This window comes from Scyliorhinus canicula, chromosome 13 (assembly GCF_902713615.1).
Source record: "Scyliorhinus canicula chromosome 13, sScyCan1.1, whole genome shotgun sequence".
Classification (NCBI taxonomy): Eukaryota; Metazoa; Chordata; class Chondrichthyes; order Carcharhiniformes; family Scyliorhinidae; genus Scyliorhinus; species Scyliorhinus canicula.
Genome location: NC_052158.1, coordinates 146,414,946 through 146,441,858, shown reverse-complemented (window position 1 = coordinate 146,441,858; position 26,913 = coordinate 146,414,946).

The following is a 26,913-nucleotide window of genomic DNA, read 5'->3' as shown; positions in this document are numbered from 1 at the left end:
GCAGCCCCTTTAGTGCTGCCCCCCCCCCTTGCGGGTGTACTGGGAAGATCTCACTTTTGCTCATGTTGCGTTTGTAGCCCGAGAAGGCTCCAAACTCTTTCAGGAGCGCGATGATTCCGTCCATGCTGCTTTGTGGGTCCGAGATATAGAGGAGCAGATCATCCGCATAGAGTGAGACTCTGTGCTCTCTACCTCCCCTTCGGATCCTCCTCCAATTTTTTGCTGCCCTGAGCGCGATTGCTAGCGGTTCAATTGCTAGTGCGAACAGCAGCGGGGACAGTGGGCATCCTTGTCTGGTGCCCCTGTGCAGCTGGAAGTATTGGGAGTTGGTATTGTTGGTCTGTACACTCGCCATGGGAGCGTTGTACAGGAGCTTTACCCAAGCGGTGAACCCTGTTCCAAGCCCGAACCGCTCCAGTACCTCTATGAGGTATTTCCACTCGACTCTGTCGAAGGCCTTTTCTGCGTCCAGGGAGACGATCACCTCTTGTGTTCTCTCCCCGGAGGGGGTCATTATCACGTTCAGCAGGCGCCTGATGTTCGCGGTCAGCTGTCTACCTTTGACAAAGCCCGTCTGGTCCTCTGTGACCACCTCAGGTACACAGTCTTCTAGCCTTTTGGCTAGGATTTTGGCCAGTATTTTGGCGTCTGCATTCAGCAGAGATATGGGTCTGTATGACCCACATTCCGTTGGGTCTTTGTCTTTCTTAGGTATCAGCGAGATTGAGGCCTGTGCTAACGTGGGTGGCAACGTGCCCCTAGCTAGCGAGTCTGTGAACATCTCCCGCAGGTGCGGGGCCAGCGCTGCCGCAAATTTTTTGTAGAAGTCCGCCGGGAATCCGTCCGGTCCCGGCGCCTTCCCCGCCTGCATGGAGCTAATGCTGTCCATGATCTCTCCCAGTGCTAGTGGTGCTTCCAGATCCCGTTTTCTGCCCTCTCCCACAACTGGTATGTTCAGTCCGTCAAGAAACCGGTTCATCCCAGCCTTCCCCGTTGGGGGCTCTGAGGTGTACAGCTCTTGGTAGAAGGCCTTGAAGGTTTTGTTAATCCTCTCTGGTTCTGTTTCCAACGTGCCTCTGGTATCTCTGATTTGCGCAATTTCTCTGCTGGCTGCCTGCTTTCTCAGCTGGTGGGCCAACAGGCGGCTGGCTTTGTCTCCGTGTTCGTATAGGGCCCCGCGTGCCTGGCGGAGTTGGTGTACTGCTTTCCTGGTGGAGAGCAGGTCAAAGTTCCTTTGTAATTCTTTTCTTTCCGCCAGGAGTTCTACAGTCGGGGCCTCGGAGTATTTATGGTCTACCTCCAGTATGGAGTTGACCAGCTTCTGCCTAGCCACCCTTTCCTCCCTATCTCTTTGCGCTTTGTAGGCTATGATTTCCCCTCTTAGTACGGCCTTAAGCGCTTCCCAGAACGTGGAGGATGAGACCTCCCCGTTTTGGTTGATCTCAGTGTACTCCGCTATGGCCTGCGCTATCCTTTCGCTGAAGGCCTTGTCAGCTAGTAAGGCACCGTCCAACCTCCATTTGGGGCGCTGGGCCCTTCCCGTCTCTAGCCGCACATCCATGTAGTGTGGAGCGTGGTCTGATATCACAATTGCGGAGTATTCCACCTTGTCTATCTCTGGAAGCACCGTTTTCCCCACCACAAAGAAGTCAATTCTGGTGTACACGTTGTGTACTGGGGAGAAGAAAGAGAATTCTTTCTCCCCCGGGTGGGCGAATCTCCAGGGGTCTACTGCTCCCATCTGCTCCATATAGTGGCTGAGTTCCCTTGCCATGTTTGAGGTTCTCCCCGTTCTGGGGTTTGATCTGTCCGTCGTTGGGTCCTGTACACAGTTGAAGTCCCCCCCCATGATTAGTCGGTGCGTCGCTATGTCCGGGATTTCTGCCATGGTCTTTTGGATGAAGCTCGTGTCGTCCCAGTTGGGCGCGTACACGTTAACTAGAACTACCGGCGCCCCATCCAGGGCCCCGCTGACCATGACATACCGTCCCCCTGGGTCCGTAACCGTCTTTGTCGCCCTAAACATTGTCCTCTTGCCAATCAGGATCGCCACCCCCCTGGCCCTTGCCCCATAACAGGAATGATAGGTTTGTCCCACCCAGCCCTTTCTTACCCGCAGTTGGTCCTGCTCCCTCAAGTGCGTCTCTTGGAGGAAGACTATGTCGGCCCTCATGTTTCTAAGGTGGGTGAGGACTCTAGATCTCTTCACTGGGCCGTTAAGTCCCCTTACGTTCCAGGTGACTATTCTGGTGGGGGGCTTCTGCCCCCTTGCTCCTGTGGGGTTAACCATATTTGTCCGGTGGACGCGCCCCTGCCCTCTGGGGTTTCCCTTTGTTAGGGGGCCGTCCAGGATGTCCACTATCACTGCTCTCCCCATGCGGTCGGGTCCCTGCGCTCCGGGGTTCCCCCTTGTCCCGGGGACACCCGCCATGGCCGTCCACTGTGTGTCCGCCACGCGGGTAGTCCCCTGCACTCCGGGGGGCCCCTTCACCCACAGACCGTACTGGGTGGGTGCTTGCAGCAGTTCCCTGTTTCGAGCCCTTGTCTGTGGCACTTTGTGGCCCTATTCCCTTACTGGCCTCCTTTGTCCCTTCGTCCCTGCATTTCCCCTCCCTGGTCTCTCGCCCCCCGAGTGCCCCCCCCCCCGCTCTATCCCTTTCGGGGATACCCCTGTATACCCCTCCATTGCCCCTCTCTCCCCCATTCCTGTCCCCATTTGCTCTCCCACCTTTGATGGGTGATCCCCCCCCTCCCCTGCCTGGCGCCTTCCCCCCTGTTGGGGGTGCGCTGCGGCCCTGCTCTGTTGCGCGCCCCCTTCGCTAGCTTTCCTGCTAGCACGGTGGCTCCCCTCTCGGAGGTTGCTGTCCCGCTTCCCCTCTCCCCTCTCCAGTACTCCCGTTCCCTCGTGCCGGGGCCTGGCCTCCCACCTGGAGCGGGCCCTTGGGCATTGGGTTGTTTTTCGTTCTAGGTGTTCCTGCCAGGGGGGAGGGGGCTGGCTTTGCCTCGCCCCTCCCCACCCCCCCGTTGGCATGACGTATCTCCTTGCCATGGGCCCCTCGTCCCTACTTCCCATTTATTTTTTCCAGCCCGTGCTCCTCGACGAATCTATTCGCCTCGGCAGGGGCTGTAAAGAAATATTCCTTGTGTTGGTATGTGACCCAGAGTTTTGCTGGGTACAGCATACCAAAATGTACTTTGTTCTTATAGAGAGCTGCTTTCGCTCTGTTGAACTCCGCCCGTCTCTTAGCTATGTCCGCTCCAAAATCCTCGTAGATTCGGATGGCGTGCCCGTCCCAATTGCAGGCTCTATTCTCCTTGGCCCAGCGCAGGATTGTCTCCCTATCCTGGTACCGGTGCAGTCTGGCTATAACTGCTCTCGGTTTTTCCCCTTCCTTGGGCTTCGGGCGCAGTGACCGATGAGCTCTGTCCATTTCCGGTGGGGTGGGAAAAGTTTCCCGCCCCACTAAGGAGCCCAGCATCGCAGCCACGAATGTTGTGGGATTTCTACCCTCTATCCCCTCTGGCAGGCCCACTATCTTAATATTTTGCCTTCTCGAGCTGATCTCCTGGTTGTCTACCCTGCCCTTCAGGCTCCCCTGTGTTGCCCTCAGTTTCACCATTCCCCTCTCCAGGGATATGCTCCGGTCGCTCGCGTCAGTCGCTGCCTTCTCCAGCTCTTTAATGGTTGCCCCCTGGGCTTCCAGTATCTTCCCTTGGGCATCCACTTTCTTCTCCAGTCTGGTCAGAACCTGCTGCACCCCTGACATGGCCCTGGTCACTGCTGCCTGTGCGTCTGCTTTTAACTCTGCCTTGATTGCCTGCAGCTGCTCCCTCACCACCTCGGCAAAGGCTTCCTTCCAATTCACGCCCCCCTCTAACCTCAGGGGAGAGGTTGCCCGCCCGTCCAGCTCTTCTGGATGCGGCGAAACATTCTTCCCGCCGCTTCGCGTGTTGACTCGTTCGCCCGAGCTGGCTTGCCCTTTGCCCCGTCTACTTCCGGTGCCCCCTTTCTCTTGGTTCCCTTCTGGCATTTTTTTCTCCCCCTTCCCCTTCATCTTTTCTTCTCTCCTTGTTCTTCTTTTCCCCCTTTTCCGCACCCTATTTTTATTTTATTTATTATTATATATCTATATATATATATATATATATATTTTTTTTTTTATTTTTTTTTTTTAAAATTTATTTCCCCTACCCCTTTTCTCTTTATCAGTTTTCTTTTGGGTTGAACAGAAATACAAGTCTCTTTTTTTCTTTTGTCTTCTCTCCCCACTCAACCAGGAGAGAGAGAGAGAGAGTCCCTTTGTCTCTTTGTCCTTGCCACGTGGTGGTCACTGCAGTTGGGGGGGGGGGGGGGGGGGCGGGTGGGCCGGGGGTCGCTGCCGGTTGGGGGGGGGGGGTGTCCCCGCTGCTGGCTTGGGGGGGGGGGTGTCCCCGCTGCTTTGGGGGGGGGGGTGTCCCCGCTGCTTTGGGGGGGGGTGTCCCCGCTGCTTGTGGGGGGGGGGGGTGTCCCCGCTGCTTGTGGGAGGGGTGTCCCCGCTGCTTGTGGGGGGGGGGTGTCCCCGCTGCTTGTGGGGGGGGGGGGGCCCCGCTGCTTGTGGGGGGGGGTGTCCCCTCTGCTTGTGGGGGGGGGGGTGCCCCGCTGCTGGCTGGGGGGGGGGGGTGTCCCCGCTGCTGGCTGGGGGGGGGGGAGAGAGAAGAGGGGCCGCCGCCGCCGCACCGCTCCTGGCCCGCGTGGGGGGGGGGGGGGAGAGAAGAGGGGCCGCCGCCGCCGCACCGCTCCTGGCCCGCGTGGGGGGGGGGGGAGGGAGAGAGAGAAGAGGGGCCGCCGCCGCCGCACCGCTCCTGGCCCGCGTGGGGGGGGGGGGGGGAAGAGAAGAGGGGCCGCCGCCGCTGCACCGCTCTTGGCCCGCGTGGGGGGGGGGGGGGGAAGAGAAGAGGGGCCGCCGCCGCCGCACCGCTCCTGGCCCGCGTGGAGGGAGGAGGGGGGGGGGGAGGGAGAGGGATTGGACCTGCTGCTGTTGGACCCCCCAGTCGCTGCCTCTCCTCAGCCGTCGCCGCTCCGCTGCCGCTCCTCCGCTCCGGCTCCTGCGCTCCGGCTCCTCCGCTGCCGCGCTCCGGCTCCTCCGGCTCCTCCGGCTCCTCCGCTGCCGTCCTCCGGCTCCTCCGCTGCCGCGCTCCGGCTCCTCCGGCTCCTCCGCTGCCGCGCTCCGGCTCCTCCGGCTCCTCCGGCTCCTCCGCTGCCGCGCTCCGGCTCCTCCGGCTCCTCCGCTGCCGCGCTCCGGCTCCTCCGCTGCCGCGCTCCGGCTCCTCTTCCGCCGTCCGGCCTGTCGGGGGGGGGGGGGGGGGGGGGGTGTTCTCCTTGTTTGGCGCTTGCGGGAGCCCCTCTCCCTGCGACCTCCTTGCTCGCCGCCCGGAAGTCGAATCTCAATCAGCAATAGTTTTGTGGCTAACGTTTGACTTGTAATTCCAGAGCCATTAAAAGGGCTGGTTTAACTCACTTGGCTGGACAGCCGGATCATGATGCACAGCCAGCAACTGTGGGTTCAATTCTTCCATCAGCTGAGGCATCGCCTTCTCAACCTTGCCTGAGGTGTGGTGATCTTCAGGTTAAATCACCACCTGTCAGCTCTCCCCCTCAAAGGGGAAAGCAGCCTATGGTCATCTTCACAGAATGCTTCACAGCTCCAGGGTCCCAGGTTCGATTCCGGCTTGGGTCACTGTCTGTGCGGAGTCTGCACATCCTCCCCGTGTGTGCGTGGGTTTCCTCCGGGAGCTCCGGTTTCCCCCCACAGTCCAAAGATGTGCAGGTTAGGTGGATTGGCCATGATAAATTGCCCTTAGTGTCCAAAATTGCCCTTAGTGTTGGGTGGGGTTACTGGGTTATGGGGATAGGGTGGAGGTGTTGATCTTGGGTAGGCTGCTCTTTCCAAGAGCCGGTGCAGACTCGATGGGCTGAATGGCCTCCTTCTGCACTGTAAATTCTATGACTATGACATCTGGGACTATGGTGAATTTCCTTTTTTTAATTCCAGATTTTGATTGAACGTAAATTTCGTCCTTTTCCTTGGTGGGATTCAGACCCTGGGCTGCAGAGCGTTATCCTGGGCCTCTGGATTATGGGGACAGTGACAGTACCATTCTGCCACTGCCTCCCCGTGGCCATAAAAGTTGCTGTGTAATTGCCAATTCTACCTTTTGTTTTAATAGCACTGCCGCAATGCAAATTATCCCACTGATTTCAGAAAGCAAATCTACATCAGTAGCAAATGGAAAAATCATTCCATCCAAGAGAAATTGTTTACGATCTTATTCATCCTTGGAAGGACTTTCAGTCTCCATTGTAATGTTAGGCCCCATGAAACCAGGCACTCTAATCAAAATTGGATGTGAGTGAAAATATTGTCAGATAAATGGAAAATTATCAGTACCCTTGGGCATTTGGGCACCTGCACAATAAAAACACAATTGCTCGTGTTCTCTAGCTGCTCACCAAGGCAAATGCCCTATTTGCTGCACCAATGCAAATCGGGGCGGTAACCTCTCTCTCTGCAGACCATAGGAAGCCCCGTCTCCCCCCTGGTCTTTCTGTCCAATTAAACTTCTGTTTCAGGAACCAATATCTCCCGCTCAAATATCATTCCGGGTGGCGCTGTTCCTGGAATTGTACTTGGGCTGTTTGGAAAGGTAGAGCTTGAGGCCCAGGCAGCCACCCTTGAAAATCCCAGAAGGGCGAAATAAGGGAGAGTGACACAATGGCACACATTAAAAACATTTGTGACAACCTGCCTCGGAAACTGACAGAGACTTTGACGGTCTCATCGCAACACCCCCTCCTCGCAAATCCCAGGGTTCCACAAACGCGGCTGTTGTTTTGGGTGACGGGACACCCGGTTTTGCTGGGACAAACCCGGTTTTCCATTAAATGTCCCGACCGTTCCCTGAAATAAAAGTCCAAATGTACTAGTTTTCTTTTTTTTTTGCCTTTTTATCAAATATAAACTGGGTCTGGGGTGGGGGGGGAGAAAAATCTGTGAAATGTTGTCCTTAATTTTGCCCTCCTTTCTGTAAACGCCTATCACATTGCATTTGCATTGCATGTAGCGGACCTGCACCCCGCTTGCCCTCTCCCCCTCCCTCCCCACAATGCCCCCTTGACACCTTCTTGACGCTGGCATTTCCACGGCGAATGGCACCTTTCAAACGATCTACAGGATGGGGTCGCCAACTCTGACTGGACACATTCCAAGAGAAGTAGCCACATGACCGCCACATTCAAGTGCCCCTTGCCCAGGCTCCTGCCGTTGGTCATCCAACATTTCAATCATCATAGAACCCTGCCTTCTGAAGGCTTTCCGACGAGACCCGCTTTTGACCTTTGGAGGTCCAGTCACTCTCCTCATTCTGTCTATGGGGGAGGTAATGTGTTCGTTAATGGGGCCTGTCCTGAGGCAAATATGTTAAGGATGGGCATATTTCTCACCATCCTGGGATACTAAATACCATTTTGACTTGACAGTGCCCAGTTACTATTGGTTGGGATAGTTGGCAGTGGTTGGGGGTAGTGTTGGGAGGTAGATTTGTCAAAGTTTCACCTGCCCATGATTAGATTTTGACACGCAGGCTTGTCAACTGTAAGAGGCACTGGACTGTAACAGCCATCTTTGCAGCTAGCTGCTAGCTGGGGAGGGGAGGAGTTTGAAGGGGGTGCAAAAATAGCAGCAGAGATTATTTTTTTAAAAATTCAATCCAGGACAGTTAAAACTCTCAGCAAGATAGAAATATCTCCTTTGGACTTTCAGACACTGTGGGCACAATTGAACAACCTCATCGCGCCGGATTCGCTGACGGGACGAGGCCATTGAATCCGGCCTCTCACAAGCTTTGCGACACTTCGAATGCCTCGCGGGATCTAACACGATCCCACAAGATGTCGCAATCTGGATCTCGCCAAGTGGTATCCAGATTTACATAGTTAAGTGAGCAGTTAGGCTCATTTAAATATGTCGGCGCCCGATTGTCCCATGGCCAAGGAACAAACGGCCAAGCCTGGGAGACCATGGCACCGTTTAGCACGGGTCCACACACGGGCAGAGTGCCTGGGTGGCACTGCCAGGCTGGCACGGACACTTCCAGGGCGTCAGGCTGGCAGTGCCGAAGTGCCAAGGCGTCAAGCTGCCCGTGCCAGAGATCGGGCCCTGGGTGCCCTGCCCTTGTGAGGCAAGACGAGGAGGGGCTCGAGAACCCCTGATAGGTAAGTTGTAGAGTTGAGAGGGTTCGGAGGCTGTGGTAGGTGTGGTGGGGGGGGGGGGGGGGGGGGGGGGTGGAGAGATCGGGGCGCCCAGAATTCGGGGCGCCATTTTTAAATGCCGTCCTGATTTCTTCCTGCATTGACGAGCTCAGCTCAATAAATGAGGTGACTACGGCCTTGATGGGACTTCCTCACTGAGACCCCCCCCAAAAAAATCAGCGGCACATTTAATAGCGGGGCCGTTCTCGGTTCTGCAGGCGTCGAGAAACACCCCGCTCTTCGTTCCCAAAACAGGACTGTCTTTTGGAAGTTAAATCGTGTCCTGTATTTCTGATGGGACATTTGCAGGTAGTTCAGGACACTTGAGATACCTGGCGGGGGGGGGGGGGGAATGTTGCTGTTGTACAGTTTCCTCACTTAGTTTGATGAATTGCATGGCAACTGTAATATCCTCTTGCGGTTCTGAAAATATTTGCATCTATCAAGGGTCTAGAGTAAATTATTTTGACAAAGTAAAGCGCGCGAGTATTAAAAATAAATAAATGAAAGACTAACGAACAGAAGTTATGTTTTTAGTGCAACACAACCAAACAATGTTATTTATTCATCCATCTGTGGTTACTTATGGTTTAAGAGCGTAATACCAGAGACGACTTAAAAATCCCCAGTGTGGCTGTGAATGGGAAGGTTCGTGTGAGCTTTGTTTCAGTGTCAAACAGAAATGTGTGCCAACCGAATCATTAATTGATTGTGATTCTTGGTTTGCATTCTGGGACAGTCTGGTTGGATAATAAAGCAGGATTGTATGGTGCTGCTATTAATCTACATGTCCCAGTTTCTTTAGCAGGCCGCCCCACCATTGGAGTTGGAAGTACAGGGGACGAGCAACTTTCAAAAACGTAGTTGCCTGGTTCCCTCCATTGAAGACTAAAATGCTTGCAGCTTAGACCGTAAACTATGAATAGCTACCTTCAAACCCATTCACTCGCCATTGACTCCATCCCGCTCCCGGGCCATTGCCTGAGGCTGAACCAAACTGGTGGCAACCTTGGCATCCTATGACCTTGGGATGAGCTTCCAAACTCTCTCCATCACTAAAACTGCCTCTTTCCACCTCTGTGGCATTGCGCGTCCCTGCCCCTGCATCAACTTAACAGCTGCTGAATTCCTCATCCATGTCCTTGTTACCGCTTGCTGCCGCTATTTCCTGGCCAGCGACCCGCCGAGCACCACCTGGAGATGTGAATTTATCTAACACTCGGCCGCACCTCCCTATGTCGCCCATCACCCCTCTGTCCCCTGATCTACATTGACGCCCAGAGTGTTAAATTCCTCCATAGCTTTGCCCACTCCCTGTCTCTGTAACCTCCTCCAGCCCCACAAAGATACAAAGATTGTGAGATCTCTGCACTCCTCCAATTCCGGGCCTCTTATGTGTCACTAATTTTCCTTCAGGGGATGTTGGCCTCGCTGGCTAGGCCCGAATTTATTGCCCATCCCTAATTGCCTTTGAACTGAGTGGCTTGCTTGGACAATTTCAGAGGGCAATTAAACGTCAACTGTGGGTCTGGGGTCACATGTAGGCCAGACCGCATGAAAGACAGCAGATTTCCTTCGCCAAAAATCTTTAGTGACTCAGGTGGAGTTTTAATCACAATCGATGATAATTTCATGGTCACCTTTACTGATACTAGGGGTGGGATTCTCCAGTCCCCCTGCCGCATATTTCTCAGCGGCTCTGATTCTGTCTTCCCGCTGCTTGCCAATGAGATTTCCCATTGAAGCCATCCCACGCAACCGGTAAACCCGCGGACAGGGGTGCGCTGCCAGTGGGAAAAGAGAATCCCAACGGCTGGAGAATTCCGGCCTAGCTTTTCAATTCCAGAATGGCAGCACGGTAGCATAATGGTTAGCACTATGGCTTCACAGCGCCAGGGTCCCAGGTTCGATTCCCGGCTTGGGTCACTGTCTGTGCGGAGTCGGCATGTTCTCCCCGTGTCTGCTTGGGTTTCCTCCGGGTGCTCCGGTTTCCTCCCCAGTCCAAAGTTCTGCAGGTTAGGTGGATTGGCCATGCTAAATTGCCCTTAGGTTAGATGGGCTGCAGGGTTACGGGGATAGGGTGGAGGTGTGGGGTTAAGTAGGGTGCTCTTTCCAAGGGCCGGTGCAGACTTGATGGGCCGAATAGCCTCCTTCTGCACTGTAAATTCTATGATTCTATGATTTCTTAATTGAATTGCCGTGCGGTCTTCTCTCCAGAGCACAAGCCTGGGCCTTCGGATTATTCGTGCAGCAACATTACCGTGACGCCAGCATTCAGGAATAAACCCTGAGACTCCAGAATTCCTTTCCTGAGCCTCCCGGCCTCTTCACCGCTATGCTTCAAATCGACCTCTTTGATCAGGCGTCTGGTCACCTGTCCTAATATTTCCTTATATGACTCAGAATGAAACATAGCTCAATAATGGTCGTGCGGAATACCTGAATATATTTGACTACTGAAAAGCTGCTATGCAAATGCAAGTCTTTTTGTTGCTGAGGAACTGTGGATTTTGCAAGCAGCTTCTGTTTTTGCGTCAGGTAGATTTTCTTTTTTAACAGGGCCGTGTTCAATGATGTGTATCGTCACAGCGCACGAACAAAATCAGGTTAGTTTTTTTTCCCAGGGAAAAAAGAGCAAGGTTTTGCAGGCAGGGTGGGAGGGAGGGAGGGAAGGAGGTTAGGAGGGTGGCATGTTCCATGTGCAGATGGCAGCAGAGAGTGTGAGTACTTCTGGCACAACTTCACACATCTGCTTGTCAGGTCAGCTGGAACTAACTAATTGTATCCCCGGGGAGCCATCTGAGCGAAGTGAACCAAGAAAACCAACCATTTTGATGGTATAAATACTGGGATCCAAATAACCTAATTCCTGCTCATACACGCCGAGACAGCACTTGACCCAAATAACACAGAATGTTTCTGCGGGTTCTTTTTTGTTTTGCTTTCCACAACGTGCCCCTCTTCCCCATTATTTCATGCTCGAGTGCACACCAAAAGCAAATAAATCGAACCTGTTTAAGTAAAAAAAATGCCTTCCTTTGCCATCTGTTATCACTCACTGCAAGAACAGAACCCAGGGGATAAAGTGTGGAGGTCGAAGTGAGAATACGCAACCTTCATGTGTCTGATCTCGCTCTCTCTTTGCTGAAAAATCAAGGTAGTGTGGGAATGGGTGATGCCAGGGGGCGGGGTGTTATGAGGTGGGGGGGGGGATGCGGGAAAGAGCGCTCCTCCTGTGCTTCTTCCGACATTCCATTCCTAGTCCTGAATGCCTCCGAACTTTCCAGTATTGCTGGAGTAGGGTTGCCAACTGTGATCAAATGTATTCCTGGAGGTTTCATCACGTGACTTGCCTTCACGCTCCAGCCATTAGTCGGCCAACACCATCCCTCCTTGAGGCACGGTGTCATCCTCCGACAATTGGAAAGCAAAGAGGCTCATTACCCCGTTGGGTCATGGTGTGGAGACAGTGGCAAAGCGGTATTATCACCGGACTGGTAAACCAGAGACCCAGAGAGATGCTCAAGATTCAAATCCTGCCACTGCAGATGGTGAAATTTGAAGTCAATAAAAATCTGGCATTAAAAGCCCAATGATGACCGTGAATCGATTGTCGCAAAACCCCACCTGGTTCACTAATGTCCTTTAAGGAAGGAAATCTGCCGCCCTTACCTGGTCTGGCCTACACGTGACTCCAGACCCACACCAATGTGGTTGCCTTTTAACTGCCCCCTCATGGGCAATCAGGGATGGGCAATAAGTGCTGGCCCAGTCTGCAATGCCCATGTGCCATGAGCGAAGACAAAAAAATGCCCCCCCCCCCCAACCCGGTTGCATTTTCAATGCTTTTATATCTGATAAAGGTAAATGTTCAAAGGAAATGTAAAGAAAAAAACAATCTTTTTAAATGTCCCAACAATTTTTCTCCAGTGCTGCACAAAGCAAGAGTCTTCAATCCCTAGAGACTCCAGACCAATAGTGTTGGCAACTCTATGCTGGAGCACTGAGATTGAATGCCAGGACTGAGGAGAACGTTAAATTGCCCGCAGTGGCTGAGAGGGAAATCCAACATAGATCAATAAAATATATCCAGCATCCAGAAAAACAACTTGGCTGCTCTGATCCACTGCATGTTTCAGCTTTTCGAACAGATAATTGAAATTAAAAATGATTCATTTACCTCAGTGTTTTCCTCGCTTTCCTGGTAAGATCTGGTTCACTCTGGGTTACGACCTCAAGAGCTGTCCCCTGGCATCCTTCCTAGCTGGCGATCATGCTTCATATAAGATCATAGGAAATAGGAGAGGGAGTCTGTCTTTTATACCCATCAAGCCTGCTTCTCGATTCAATAAGATGATAGCTGATTTTGTCACATAAGGTGTTTAATCCGGATAAATGCGAAGGTGATGCATTTTGGAAGGTCAAGTTGATGTGTGAATTTTACTGTAAATGGTAGAACCCTTAGGGGCATTGACATACAGAGGGATCTCAGCCTTTAGGTCCATAGTTCCATGAACGTGGCAATGCAGGTGGATACGGTGGTCAAGAATGCTTAAGGCTTGCTTGCCTTCATCGGGTGGGGCATTGAGTACAAGAGTTGGCAGGTCATGTTACAGTTCTATAAAACCTTAGTGAGGCCACATTTGGAATATTGTGTGCCGTTCTGGTCACCACACTACCAGAAGGACGTGGATGCTTTGGAGAGAGTGCAAAGAATGTTTACCAGGATGTTGCCTGGTCTGGAGGGTGTTGGCTATGAGGAGGGGTTGAATAAACCCAGATTGTTTTCATTGGAATGATGGAGGCTGAGGGGAGACCTGATTGAGGTCTACAACATTTTGAGAGGTATAGACAGGATGAATAGTCAGAAGCTTTTTCCCAGGGTGGAAAACTCAATGACAGGGGGTACAGGTTCAAGGTGAGAGTGGGAAAGTTTTGGGGAGATGTGCGGGGAAAGATTTTCACGCAGAGGATGGTGGATGCCCGGAACGTGTTGCCAATGGCGGTGGTGGAGCAGGCATGATAGCAACTTTTAAGATGTATCTTGATAGACACATGAACGGGTGGGGAATGGAGGATACAGATCATTTCGGCAGTAGAACTAAATAAGGAATCTGGATCGTGGTAGGCTTGGTGGGTCGAAGGGCCTGTTCCTGTGCTGTAATGTTTTTGCTCTTTGTAATTCTAACGACATGATATGCTTATGGGACATAGTGTGTACCATATTAGGAGGTGACACAATGTCTCATGGTCTTGCTCTCACTTGTAGACCTCATGGTGAGGAAGCCAGGATAAGCTGTTTCTTAATAGGACACGTTTGCTGCCAACGTCGCAGCCAATGCTGGGAATACGCAGTCACTTCTGTTGCTCCCTTAGGTCACAGTGTATGATAGCGTTGGCAGTGGCCAGGACCAAAAATGGCACCGCCCAAATAATCACAGCTGTGTTTACTACCCTGTTGCAGCAACAGTCAAAGCCATCCCCTTTTTTAAAGATGTTACAATTCACAGTTCAGATCTTGAACCTTGGTGATTTTATGGCTTCACCCATATTTCAAGAAGAAGGGTGGAATTTCCAAATGGTATCCTCATTATTTTAAACCTGGCGTCAATATTAACCGTACCGCACAAACATGTGCAATGCATCATGGTTTGTAGAGACACCATAAAATGCTGTATTTAATGTATTTTAACGTTGGCCTGGGGAGTTTGAATTTGGGGGGAGACTATCGGATGTGTACAGACACAAACCTAAAAATACCCGACTGTAATTTGCATAACTGCAGCACAGGCAAGCTGCAACTGAATACGAGTACAGCCCTGTGATGCTATTTCCTAAACTCACCTATTAAAGGTCGTCTAACATGACTATCCATTGAGCTTTAGGGGCAGAAGATTTATGTTCAGCTACCACTCTGACAAAGACTCGACATCTGGAACTTGGCCTTCCCTTTTCAGATACCAGCACACCAACGTACGGCTTTTTTTGGCTTTACTTTAGATTTCTTGTATTTGCAGTTTTTCGTACTTGAGTTAGCGGTGGACCGATGAAGTGGTCAGAAAAAAGATTGGCTACTTTTGTTTCACACGAGCTTTCGGAGCACTGCTCATTCCTCAGGTGAAAGGAGCAGAGCTCCAAAAGCTCGTGTTTGAAACAAACATGTTGGACTTTAACCTGGTGTTGTAAGACTTCTTACTGTGCTCACCCCAGTCCAACGCCGGCATCTCCACATCATGACTTTTGTTTCAGTAGTTTGTTTTTAATCTGGGAATATAGAGTCATAGAATTTACATAGAATTTACAGTGCAGAAGGAGGCCATTTGGCCCATCGAGTCTGCACCGGCTCTTTGAAAGACCACCCTACCCAAGCCCACACCTCCACCCTATCCCCATAACCCAGTAACCCCACCCAACACTAAGGGCAATTTTGGACACTAAGGACAATTTAGCTTGGCCAATCCACCTACCCTGCACATCTTTGGACTGTGGGAGGAAACCGGAGCACCCGGAGGAAACCCACGCACACACGGGGAGAACGTGCAGACAGTGAACCAAGCCAGTAATCGAACCTGGGACCCTGGAGCTGTGAAGCAATTGTGCTAACTATCATGCTACCGTGCTGCCCCATGGGTGCATGGAAGTGTAATTTGAGCACAACAGGTGGCCCCATTCACTGTACTTGGGCGCAGGTGGCAGATGCGGTCAGAGTCATGGGCAACATCGCCCAGACTGGCATGCAGTGCAGGAGTAAGCTGCAGAACCTCCTCAGGACGGCAGTACTGTGTCCCTAGCACTAACCCCGCAGCCCCCCAGATACCGAACCTGGCCCTCCCTCCGGGGGAAGACCGAACCCCCACCCTGCCCCCTATGCCAGCACCCATGCCAACCTCAATGGCCGGGTGTCCTGGCCACTGATGCCACCATCCTCCCATCCCTGGACTGCATGCGTTGGAACATCTAACAGTGTTGTTGTTTGTGTTTGCCGCCCACCCTTGGAGAAGGCCGTGCACAACCGCCGGGAGCGGGAAAAAGACGGGAGGGGGCCCACCAGGCTTGCGGCCCATCGCTGTGCTCGATCAGACGGCACTGGATGTGGTCAGCCGCCCAGAGGAGAGGGAGGTCAGCGAGGTGGAGGTCGGCGGCGGGAGAGTAAATGAGACCCCGCTTAGTTGCGGAACTCGGCCCACCAATCGCGGAGGCCCCGGAGCATAGGGTGTAAGGTCCGCTATTGCTATGCCTCCTGGTATTTTTACTCCGCATGGCCAGTGACACATTTACACCATTTTCGGCGTGCTGGAACATCCCGATTTGGCCTCAAACCGGCACCTACCCCGATTTCGGCGTCGGAAGCTATTCTCCACCCAATCGCGTTTTGCGATTTTGCCGTCGGCAAAGGGAGAATCCCGCCCAGAGTGTTTCACACAAAGTGATCAGCTAAACAATCTTCAAAGTCCTCCATGTGTTATTATTGCTTGATTTGGGTTCTTGTGGTTTCCTGAAACCTCTGTTCAAGCAGTGTCTCCTTCAGGCTGAGTTTAGACCAGGTGTTCACCCTATTCTCTCTGGCAAACTCAACGGTTTAATAGACAAGCCAGTGTACCACGGCACTCTACTGGTACTGAGCCTGGCTGCCTCAGCTTTGGAATTTGGAAGAATTCCTGTCCCTAATTAATGAATAGCCAGCTTTACTGTTCTTTAGGCTAAGCCGAAACTTCCAACTGTATTGATTACAGGCCCATGCTCGGCCAGTGTTCTTAATAAAGTTAACATTGGCCTTACCTTAGCAGACTCTGTAAATATTCGCTGTTAGCACAATAAGACTGAGAATATTATAGATCGGATTGTGGCCTTACCTCCATTTTCTTGCCTGTCCCCCATATCCTTGACTCCCTTGTCGCGCAAACCTCTGTCTGACTCAGCCCTTGAACATATCCAATCCACCTAACCTGCACATCTTTGGACTTGAAACTGAGTCCTCCAGTTCTTGATTTCCCCACAAGAGGGAACATCAGGCTGGATTTTATGTTTTTCAGTGGCATGTGGGAGGTGGAATGTTGGGTTGTCAACTCTGGCTGGGTATATTCCAGGAGACATCGATGGAAGCGACGCCACAGAAAGACAGCGGTGGTGGTCCATGTGCTGGACCCTGCCCTACATCCTGAGGACCCGGCCGCACATCAGGCCAGGGAGGGGCCCAGAGGGCGAGTCCCACGATGGCTCAGGGTGTACAGGCATCGCTGGCCTTTCAAACAGATGACGGACAGAACGTGCCGCCTCAACAAGGAAAAGGTGCGACACCTGTGCCATGTTCTCGTGGACTTGGCATCACATGTTTACACCTCGGGATCATTCCAGGGCTCGAGTGGGGACCTGTGTGGTATCTCACAGGCCACAGCCTACAGGTGCATCCAACAGGTCATGGATGCCCTCTATGAACAACGAAGGAAACACGGTATCGGTGGTGTCACGGGCAAGGCCTGCCCGAGGACACTGCCAGAAACGACAAGATGGTCTGGCGGCCGGTTCGTCGGCGGGGGGGGGGGGGGGGGCGGGGGGGGCGCGCGGGTAGGGGGTGGGGGTGATTTTTGTTAAGTAGGGGGGTTTGACTTTGTTTTGATATAACTCACATGTGGGGGGGGTTAAAATGTTTGTACTCTGAAAAATTTCTTCAATAAAAAGTATTTAAAAAAAAAAAAATGGATGCCCTCTATGTCCGGGCAGAAAACTACATCATATTTGACATGGACCAAGCCCAACAAGATATCTGGGCAGCAGGTTTCTCTGCCATCGTTGGGATGCTCCAGGTCCAGGGGGTCACGCATATTGCCTTTGCTTACCGCACCATCTGGAGTACCCTATATAAACTGAAAGGGTTCCACTCCCTCAACATGCAGCTCGTGTGCGACCACCAGATGAAGATAATGCACGTGTGTGCATGCTCCCAGGGGAATGTGCACAACAACTACCTCCTGGGGCAGTCTGTCATCCCAGCCTCTTCGAGGAGCACCCCAGGAGGGCAGCAGGCTCTTGGGGGAAAGGGATACACGCAGAGGACCTGGCTAATGATGTCAGTACGGAGGCCGGTGACCAAAGTGGAGACCTGGTACAACGAGGCCCATGTGGCCACCGGAGCTCTCATTGAACAGTGCACCCGTTCTCCTCAAGATGCCGATCTGATGCCTCGACCGCTCCAGTGGTGCACTCCAGTGCCCCGCAGGGGGGATGCTGCATTGTGGTGGTCTGCTGTGCCCTCCACAACCTCACCCAGCAGCGGGGCAATGCGCTGGAGCTTGGTGATGAGGAACATACGGCCACCTCCGAGGAGGAGGAGGATGAGGAGGCGCCTGAACATTAGGGGCTGGCGGACGAGGCCGGGGAGGAACCTGAGGGCCAGCCGGAGGCTGCAGGACAGGAGGCCCTCATACTCTCCCAATTCACTCAGGATGTGGCCTGGCCCATCACCCCCCCCACTCCCATTTCCCACCCTCCCAGGGTCTGTGTCACATTACCTCAGGGTGGTGGGACTATGTCGGCACCATCAGTGGGCCACTGTCGAGGGAAGGGGGTGATGATATCCAGCAGAGAGCTGGACGCTGGTGCTCCTCAATCTATGCCATCGTCTGACTCCTACCTGTCTGTTGGCGCAGTGTGCCCGGGGACTGGGGGATGCCTGGATGTGGGCCAAGGATTCGGAGGTCAGCCCGCAGAGTCTTATACTGGTTTCGCACAAGGTTGTTTAATGTGTAATACAATTCCCCATATTTTCCTATGAATGCCCCGGCCGCTCCCTAACAGCTCCAGGTAATCCTGTTCCCCAGGCTCCGCATCAGGCTGGGATCCAGCTGGGTACTGGGATCCAGCAGAACTCTGATCGCTGTCTCGCCTGGGAGTTCCTGCCTCCACATGATGTGCATCAGCAGCAGTGTGGTGCTCACCAGATTGTGCTCCAGAAGCCTGACCACGAGCATTTCCCACCGAGGTGTGTATATCGGCATCGGTGGAGGGTGGGGATGACCGCTGTTCCGCCGCTATTGTGTTGGCTCTCCTCCGAGGTGGTCTCCTCGAAGGCTGGAGAGGGAGCCATCTGGGATGGGCTGGAGCCGTCGGCTGGAGGACCTGTGGGAGAATGGTCAGCGGAAGGAACGGGTCGGTCAGTAAGCAATAACAACTCGCGTTTGACAGGTCCCCAGGTGGTGCCCGGTGGTTCCCACCTCTGTGGCGTCCGCCAGCCTCCACGTGGGTGACCGCTCTGTCCTTGGCCACGTCGGTCACCTCCAGGACATGCTCCTCAAAGGTGGTGAGGATTCTGATGTCTGCCATCTTACCACCAGCCTGGGCCCTCATCCGGCAATTGTGGGAGAGCTGTTCCTGAGGAGACACAGAGAGGACATCATTTGCCACAAGTGTGGTTCACAGTGGTGGGAGCGGGGTGTGAAGGGAGGGTTGGGGGAGGGGATGGAGGAAGGATTGGGTGTCGCATAGAGATTTGTGGGGTGGATGCTCCCGTGGGGGGAAAGGGTGGGCATTAGTGTCTACTCACTCGTGCTGCCGGTATAGGTCATTGACCTTCTTCCTGCATTGGAGGCCAGTCCTACTGGTCAAACTCCGGGCGCTCACAGCTGCCACCACCTCATCCCAGGCAGCACTGGCTGCCCTATGGCTAACCCTCCTGGACCCTGGATGGAACAGGACATCTCTCCTGGCCTCCTGGCCTCTTGGGGCTGGTCTCCTTGGCACCATTGTTGCGAGCTGGCCTGCGTTGGCTAAGCAAGTGCGGCTTAAGTGTTGCTCGACCGTCTTAGTGCAATACCGGCGAATCAGCTGGCGAACCTTCATTTGCAGCAAGAAGCCCATGAGGCCTCATTAATCCAACCAATTAACGTTAAATAGCTTTGCCGGCCTCACTGGGCCGAGCATCAGGAAGCTCCTGGCACTTCTCGCTCACGACTACACTTAGAAATCTTTCCAGAGAATCGTGCCCATAGGATCCTTTTTTTTTCAGGGTGGTGACCTTCACAGGATATATTGAGCGGGATTATCCAAAAATGGGGCTATGTCCCCACGCCGGCGTGAAAAGCGGCGCCAACCACTCCGGCGTCAATGGTCCCCGATAATGGGGAATGCTCTCCTTCCTAGGGGGCTAGATTGGCACCGTAGTGGTCCCCGCAGCGACAGCTGGCGCAGAACGGCCCGCGGGTGTTCGCGCATGCGCGGAACGGCCGGCCTATTGACGCGCATGCGCGCTACGGCCGGAGTATTTCCACGCGTGTGCGTGGGTTCCCTTCTCCGCGCCGGCCCCTGGGCAATATGGCGGAGCCCTACAGGAGCCCGGCATGGAATCATATAGGCCCCACGGAACCAGCCCGCCTGCCGATCGGTAGGCCCCGATCGCGGGCCAGGTCACCGTGGGGGCCAGCATCGCCCCCCCCCCCCCCGCCCCCCCAAGGACGGCCCCCACACACTCACCTTCCAGGTACCGTCGTGTGGGACCTGAGTAGCCCACGCTGGCGGGACTTGGCCAAACTCATCGGCCACTCGGCCCATCGGTGCCCGGAGAATCGCCGGAGCACCGCTGTCAACGGAACCCGACTGGCGCGACTGGAATCCTGCGGGTACCCGAGAGAATGGGGAAGCCAGTGTCGGGCAGCGGGGCACGATTCTCGCAGCCCCCCCCCGGGGATTCTTCGACCCCGCGTCGGGTCGGAGAATCCCGGCTATTATCTCTGTGTTTAATTGCTATGCTGGTGTCAATACATCTTGAAATATGCCTAGGCTAATAGGTTCATGCACCATGTTATCTCTGAGGACCTCTTGCTTAAGCTTTTACTAATGATGTTAAGAAGAATTTTATGTTTATCAATTCAAGATGCTGGAGTACAATTTATTCTCTTTGTTACATTTGTTGCTTCGGGTAGTTTGAACTATTTAAGTCTTATTCATAATTTTATTTGTTATGTTTCTATCCCAAAGGGTATTAGGGATTCTGAAAGACACTCGTATTATATTAATTTAACTTTACTTGTGTTACACACGGTGTGCGTCAGTTTCAACTCCTGGCCATGAGTTTGATTCTTACAAAAGCTTTTCATATTACCTGACTCTGTGATTAACCTGCATATCTTTGGACTGTGGGAGGAAACCGGAGCACCCGGAGGAAACCCACGCAGACACAGGGGGAAAGGTGCCAACTCCACACAGAAAGTCACCCAAGGCCGGAATCGAACACAGGTCCCTGGTGCTTTGAGGCAGCAGTGCTAACCACTGTGCCACCGTGCCGCCCTGTAAATGTGGAGTTGACGCTACAATCAGATCAGTCAGGATTTTATTGAACGGCGCGGCATGCTTGAGGGGCCGAGTGGCCTACTCCTGTTCCTAATTATTTATGCGTGTAAGTAGTCTTTATTTTGTAGGTACTCATTTTACAATACATGCGTTCTCACATTCACTGAACCATACATCAGCTCTGGTCCATCTATTACTCAGTATCGACAAAGAATCAAAGCTTTCTGGTTGATAGAGCTCAGCTTCACATCTACACCAACTGAAATACCCGCTTAGTTAACATTTTTTTCCAGGAGTGCTTAATAGATATCAATCTTAAAGTGAAAATATTTTGCTGTGCTATACAGTCCACCTTCAAATGTGCAGAATTTACCAATTCTGAACAAACTGTTTATTGACTACCTTTCTAAAGAAAGTAAAACATAACAACAGATGAATAGGAGCATGAGTAGATCATAGCTGATCTTGAGCTTCAATTCCCTTTCTTATCTTCTCCCTCCATCTTATGATTGCCGGAGACACCAAAATCTGACTGTTCCAGCCTTAAACATATTCAATGATGGCGTATCCCCATCAGAGCAGTGGGAGCCATTCCAAAAGTAAATAGAGATAGTGCAGGGCCATCATATTCCACATAGAGGTAAAGGGTGGGTCCAAAAAGTCCAGAAAACCCTGGATGTGAAGGCACCCTACAGTGCAGAAGGAGACCATTCGGTCCATCGAGTCTGCACCGACCCCACGAAAGAGTACCCCACTCTCCCATCTAACCTGTACGTCTTTGAGCTGTGGGAGGAAACGGGAGCCCCCGGGGGAAACCCACACAGACACGGGGCGAACGTGCAAACAATAACCCAAGGCCGGAATTGAACCCAAATCCCTGGTGCTGTGAGACGGCAGTGTTAACCACTGTGCCACTGTGCCGGTCTAGACATGAAAGTAAGAGGTGTGATCAGTAAGTTCACAGATGACTCGGAAATTGGTGGTGTGGGAAATAATGAGGAGAAAGCCTTAGATTACAGGGCCATATAGATGGGCTGATCAGATGGATAGGACAGTGTCAAATGGAATTTATCCGTGAAAAGCGTGCGGTGATGCATTTGGGGAGGACTGTCATGGGAATGTCACTTTAAGAAATGTTTGGCTTCTCAAGTGGCTGCAGTGATGTCAGTGTGTGGGTGGAGCTGGGCTCTGGCTCTGCTTTTTACTTTCATTTTGAGATGGAAGCGGTATTTGGCTCTGAGTTTTCGTTTCGTTTTCAGTTGGAGAGCTGCATTCAAACCAATGAGGTGTATTTTGGTCTCTCTCTCTCTCTCTCTCTCTCTGCATGCTAAAGAATGTCACCAGATCACTTGATGATTTCAAAGTAATACCTGTTTCTGTAAGGAATGCAAACCTACTGTCTTTGTTAAAAAGGGTCTTTGACTTATGGATGTTGTTAGGCAAGTTACTGAGGGTTACCTATAGAGTACTGTATCTGGAGCGGGGTATCAGTGTTGGCATTTGATAGGATGTTTACTGTGTGTTTATAAAATGTTAACTGAATTCATAGAATAAACATTGTTTTTGTTTAAATATACTTGAGTTCTCTGTTGCATCACACCTGTAGAGTGGGCCCTTGTGCTCCCCATAAGCAAAATCTATTAAAAGTTGTGGGTCAGGTGAACTCCATGATATACTTTGGTGTTCTCTAAACCCTGGCCCATAAAAGGACTAACAAAGCAAGGGAATATATAATGACACTAACCCTCTAGGGTAGAGAATTCCAAAGAAACGCAATCCTTTCAATGAAGAAATGTCTCCTCATCTCAGTCCTAAATTAAATTTCTCGCCCGCACAGGTATATATTCCGCAAAGAAACCAGACACGTTGCTTTATTTGGCTTCAAATACCATTCATTATCGGCACTGGTATTTTGCACCATCCTTCAGGAGTATGAATGACACACGGGAATAGTGAAGCATCAAAGTGAGTGCTCACTTGTTAAAATGCACAGTCAGACGTAGTGCGCATGGCACAAGTTGGAGAGATTTGCTTATTTCCTTGACTGTGGGCTGTTTATCATTCGGCTGTGAAGCTTCATTTATCAAACATGGCAGCTTGCACTTCACAGAGGGGTGAGTGGACACTCCATTAATTACTCGCCCGTAGGAGTGATACTCAGTCATGCAGAATCTGTGACACTGTGCTTTAAAAATGTCTATCCGGTCTCTTTTTTTTTGGAGCACCGCTCATGTCTCACTAATTCTCAATAATCTGAATGCAGGCAAACATCAGCAGTTCAAGAGACCACGGAAGCGGTGCACAGAAACCTTTTATCAGTTCATCTTCCTCTGGGATTGATTCTGGCTCAGATCAATGGAGTGAAAGCCTCATCTCTCTGCTGGGTGTGGCGGGAGGGTGGGGGGGGGGGGGGTAGCTGGAAGAACCCTATTTGAAATGAAGATTGGTATGCAGCACACTTAGTGCGGCAGTTAGGTGATCAGTCTCAGGAAAATACAGTTTGCTTCATTGTGGCCCACCTTTGCTCATTGACCCTGTGTTCTTCCTGATTGCTGCATCGCGAAAGGAGGGGAACAGAAGATTTGCAGTAAGACTGATGTTAACAAAAAGACTGCGTTGAACTGCACGGGGATCAGCATGGTTAGCCACCAATCTGGCTGGTCGGAGGTGTTTAGGCACCTTCTCAGAGTGAGCATTACTAGCTCCCCAAGGCATTCAATGGCTGCAGCATCCCATGGGTCACTATAGGCCAAAAACTGAACCGGATCTGCCACATAAATGCCTTGACTGCCAGAGAAGATCAGAGGCTGAGTATTCTTCTGCGGGTGGCTCACCTGACTCCCAGAATCACTCCACCATTGATAAGGTACAAGTCGGGAGTGCGATGGAACATCCTCTATTTGCCTGGACTGGGTGAAGATCACTCAAGACGCACAATGTTACCCAGGACCCGGGGGGGAGGGGGCACGTGGTGCAGCGGTTAGCACTGGGACCACAGCGCTGAGGACCTGGGTTCGAATCCCGGTCCTGGGTCACTGCCCGTGTGAAGTTTGCACATTCTCTCCGTGTCTGTGTGGGTTTCACCCCCACAACCCAAAGATGTGCAGGGTAGGTGGATTCGCCACGCTAAATTGACCCTTAATTGTGAAAAAAAAATTGGGTACTCTGAATTAATTTAAAAAAATATATATTACCCAGGTCAAGGCTGGATTGGCATCCCATCCACCAGCTTGAACCCGCACTCTCTCCATCACCCGGGTACCGTAGCTTGTGGATACCACATACAGGTTCTCACCGAAGCCTCATGGGCAGCACTTGCCGGACCTGTGACCTCCACCACAAGTTGTTTGTAAGACTCAGGAGGTGTTATTTTCCACCACTTTGGTTCTGGAATGGTCGAAGCCTAGTTTAAAACAGGATCTCGCTGCCCAAAGCTCCTGTCATTGAATCCAGCTGAAGAGGGGGAGGTAATTCGGTCCATCGTTTCTTTTCTTTTAAAATAATTTTTATTGGAATTTTTTGAAAAATATATATCAACAAAACAACAATAACAATAATAATAATAAACACCCCCTGGCACCCGTAACAACGCATATAACAACCCCCCCCCCCCACCCCAATAAACAACAGAATAAATTAACAATAAGCAAATTAACTTAAACACTATCCCCCTAAACCCCCCCCCCTTTCCACCCCTCCCCCCCGGGTTGCTGCTGCTGCTGACCTAGTACCTTATCGTTGAGCCAGAAAGTCGAGGAAAGGCTGCCACCTCCTGAAGAACCCTTGTACCGACCCCTTCAGGGCGAACTTAACCCTCTCCAACTTAATGAATCCCGCCATATCATTAACTCAGATCTCCACACTCGGAGGTCTCGCATCTTTCCACTGCAGCAAGATCCTCCGCCAGGCTACTAGAGACGCAAAGGCCAAGACATCGGCCTCTTTCGCCTCCTGCACTCCCGGCTCCACCCCAACCCCAAATATCGCGAATCCCCAGCCTGGCTTGACTCTGGATCCCACCACCCTCGACACCATCCCCGCCACCCCCTGCCAGAACTCCTCCAGTGTCGGGCATGCCCAGAACATATGGGCATGGTTCGCTGGACTCCCCGAGCACCTGACGCACCTGTCTTCACCCCCAAAGAACCTACTCATCCTAGATCCGGACATGTGGGCCCGGTGCAGCACCTTGAACTGGATGAGACTAAGCCTCGCACATGAAGAGAAGGAGTTCACCCTCTCCAGGGCGTCCGCCCATGTCCCCTCCTCAATCTGCTCCCCCAGCTCCACCTCCCACTTAGCCTTCAGCTCCTCTACCGACGCCTCCCCCACCTCCTGCATTACTCCTAAAAAAGGCCCTCGGAACGAAAATGGGGAGGTACTGAAACAAAAACAAAAATCTCGGGAGCACCGTCATTTTAACGGACTGTACTCTACCTGCCAACGACAACGGCAGCATGTCCCACCTTTTAAATTCCTCCTCCATCTGTTCCACCAACCTAGTAAAATTGAGCTTGTGGAGAGTCCCCAAGCTCCTAGCCACCTGAACCCCCAGGTACCTAAAACTCCTCACTGCCCTCTTTAGCGGAGCCTACCAATCCCCTCCTCCTGATCTCCCGGGTGTACGACAAACAGCTCACTCTTACCCAGGTTCAATTTATATCCCGAGAAACTCCCGAACTCAGCAAGAATCTCCATCACCTCCGGCATTCCCCCCACCGGGTCTGCTACATACAACAGCAAGTCATCAAGGCCCATCGTTTCTATGCAGACTCCTTCAAAGACCTTTTCCTTCCCAACAAGACCTGCAGATTTGCTCTTTTACAAAGTACGTCACCGAATTCCGTTTGCAAAGTTCCTGTGAAATTAGCTCCCTCGGTCTTTCCAGGCAGTGCATTCCAAAACATCGCAATTCGCTGGGTCAAATGAAGGGAAACACTTGGAAACTCTTCGCTTTTGGGTCACAATGTCAGGGGTTCCCTTTGTGACCATTTGTAATTTGCGCATGTTTATATCTCCAGGATCCTTTTGGGATCCTTCCTTTTGGGGAAACTTTGCTGAAAATGTGCCATCAGCCCCACCTTTCGAAGCTTATTTGAAACAGATTCACTTTCAATCTGCTCGGGAGATGTGGATTTCTTTGCAACTTTTAAGCGTTGTGTGAAATTGGCTTGAAACCCTCAGCAGGTGTGACTGGAGATCAAAATTAATTCCACGCGTGGAATTCAGCATAATATTTGAAAAGAGTGCTGTTATTTGGGTTTTTGACAAAATCCCGCGTCAGACACTGGTCAAGAAGGTGAGAGCCCCTTGGGATCCAGGGTAATTTGGCAAATTGGATCCGAAATTGATTTATTGGCAGGAGGCAGAGGGTGATGCATCCAAGGCTATTTTTGGGAGTTAAAGCCTGTGTCCTGTGGTATTCCACAGGGATTTGGTGCTGGGTCCTGTGCTGGTTGTAGTGTACACTAATGATCTGAATGTCAATGCAATAGGTATGATCAATAAGTTTGCAGATGACACAGAAAATTGTCATGTGGTGAATAGTCAGGAGGAAAGCCTTAGATTGCAGGACGATATAGACGGGCTGGTTAGATGGGCAGAAGAGTGGCAAATGGAATTTAGCCCTGAAAAATGTGAGATGATGCATTTTGGGAGGACTAACAAGGCAAGGAGAATATACAATGAATGATAGGATCCTAGGAGGTACAGAGGGCCAGAAGGATCTTGGAGTTCAGGTCCATAGATCCCTGAAGACAGTAGGACAGGTAGATTAGGTGGTTAAGAAGGCCTATGGAATACTTGCCTTTAATAGAAATAGAATACAAGAATAGGAAGGTTATGATGGAGCTGTAAAAACGCTTGTTCGGCTGATCTGGTCACCACACTGTAGGAAGGATGTGATTGTACAAGAACGGATGCAGAGGAGATGCATCAGGATGCTACCTGGCTGGAGCATTTCAGCTATGAAGAGCCGCTGCATAGAACATAGAACATAAGTGCAGAAGGAGGCCATTCGGCCCATCGAGTCTGCACCAACCCACTTAAGCCCTCACTTCCACTCTATCCCCGTAACCTAACCTTTTTGGTCACTAAGGGCAATTTATCATGGCCAATCCACCTAACCTGCATGTCTTTGGGCTGTGGGAGGAAACTGGAGCACCCGGAGGAAACCCACGCACACACGGGGTTGAATGTGCAGACTCCGCACAGACAGTGACCCAGCAGGGAATCGAACCTGGGACCCTGGCGCTGTGAAGCCACAGTGCTAACCACTGTGCTACCGTGCCTAGGCTGGGTTTTTTTTCCTTAGAGCAGAAAAGGCTGAGGGGGGACCTGGCTGA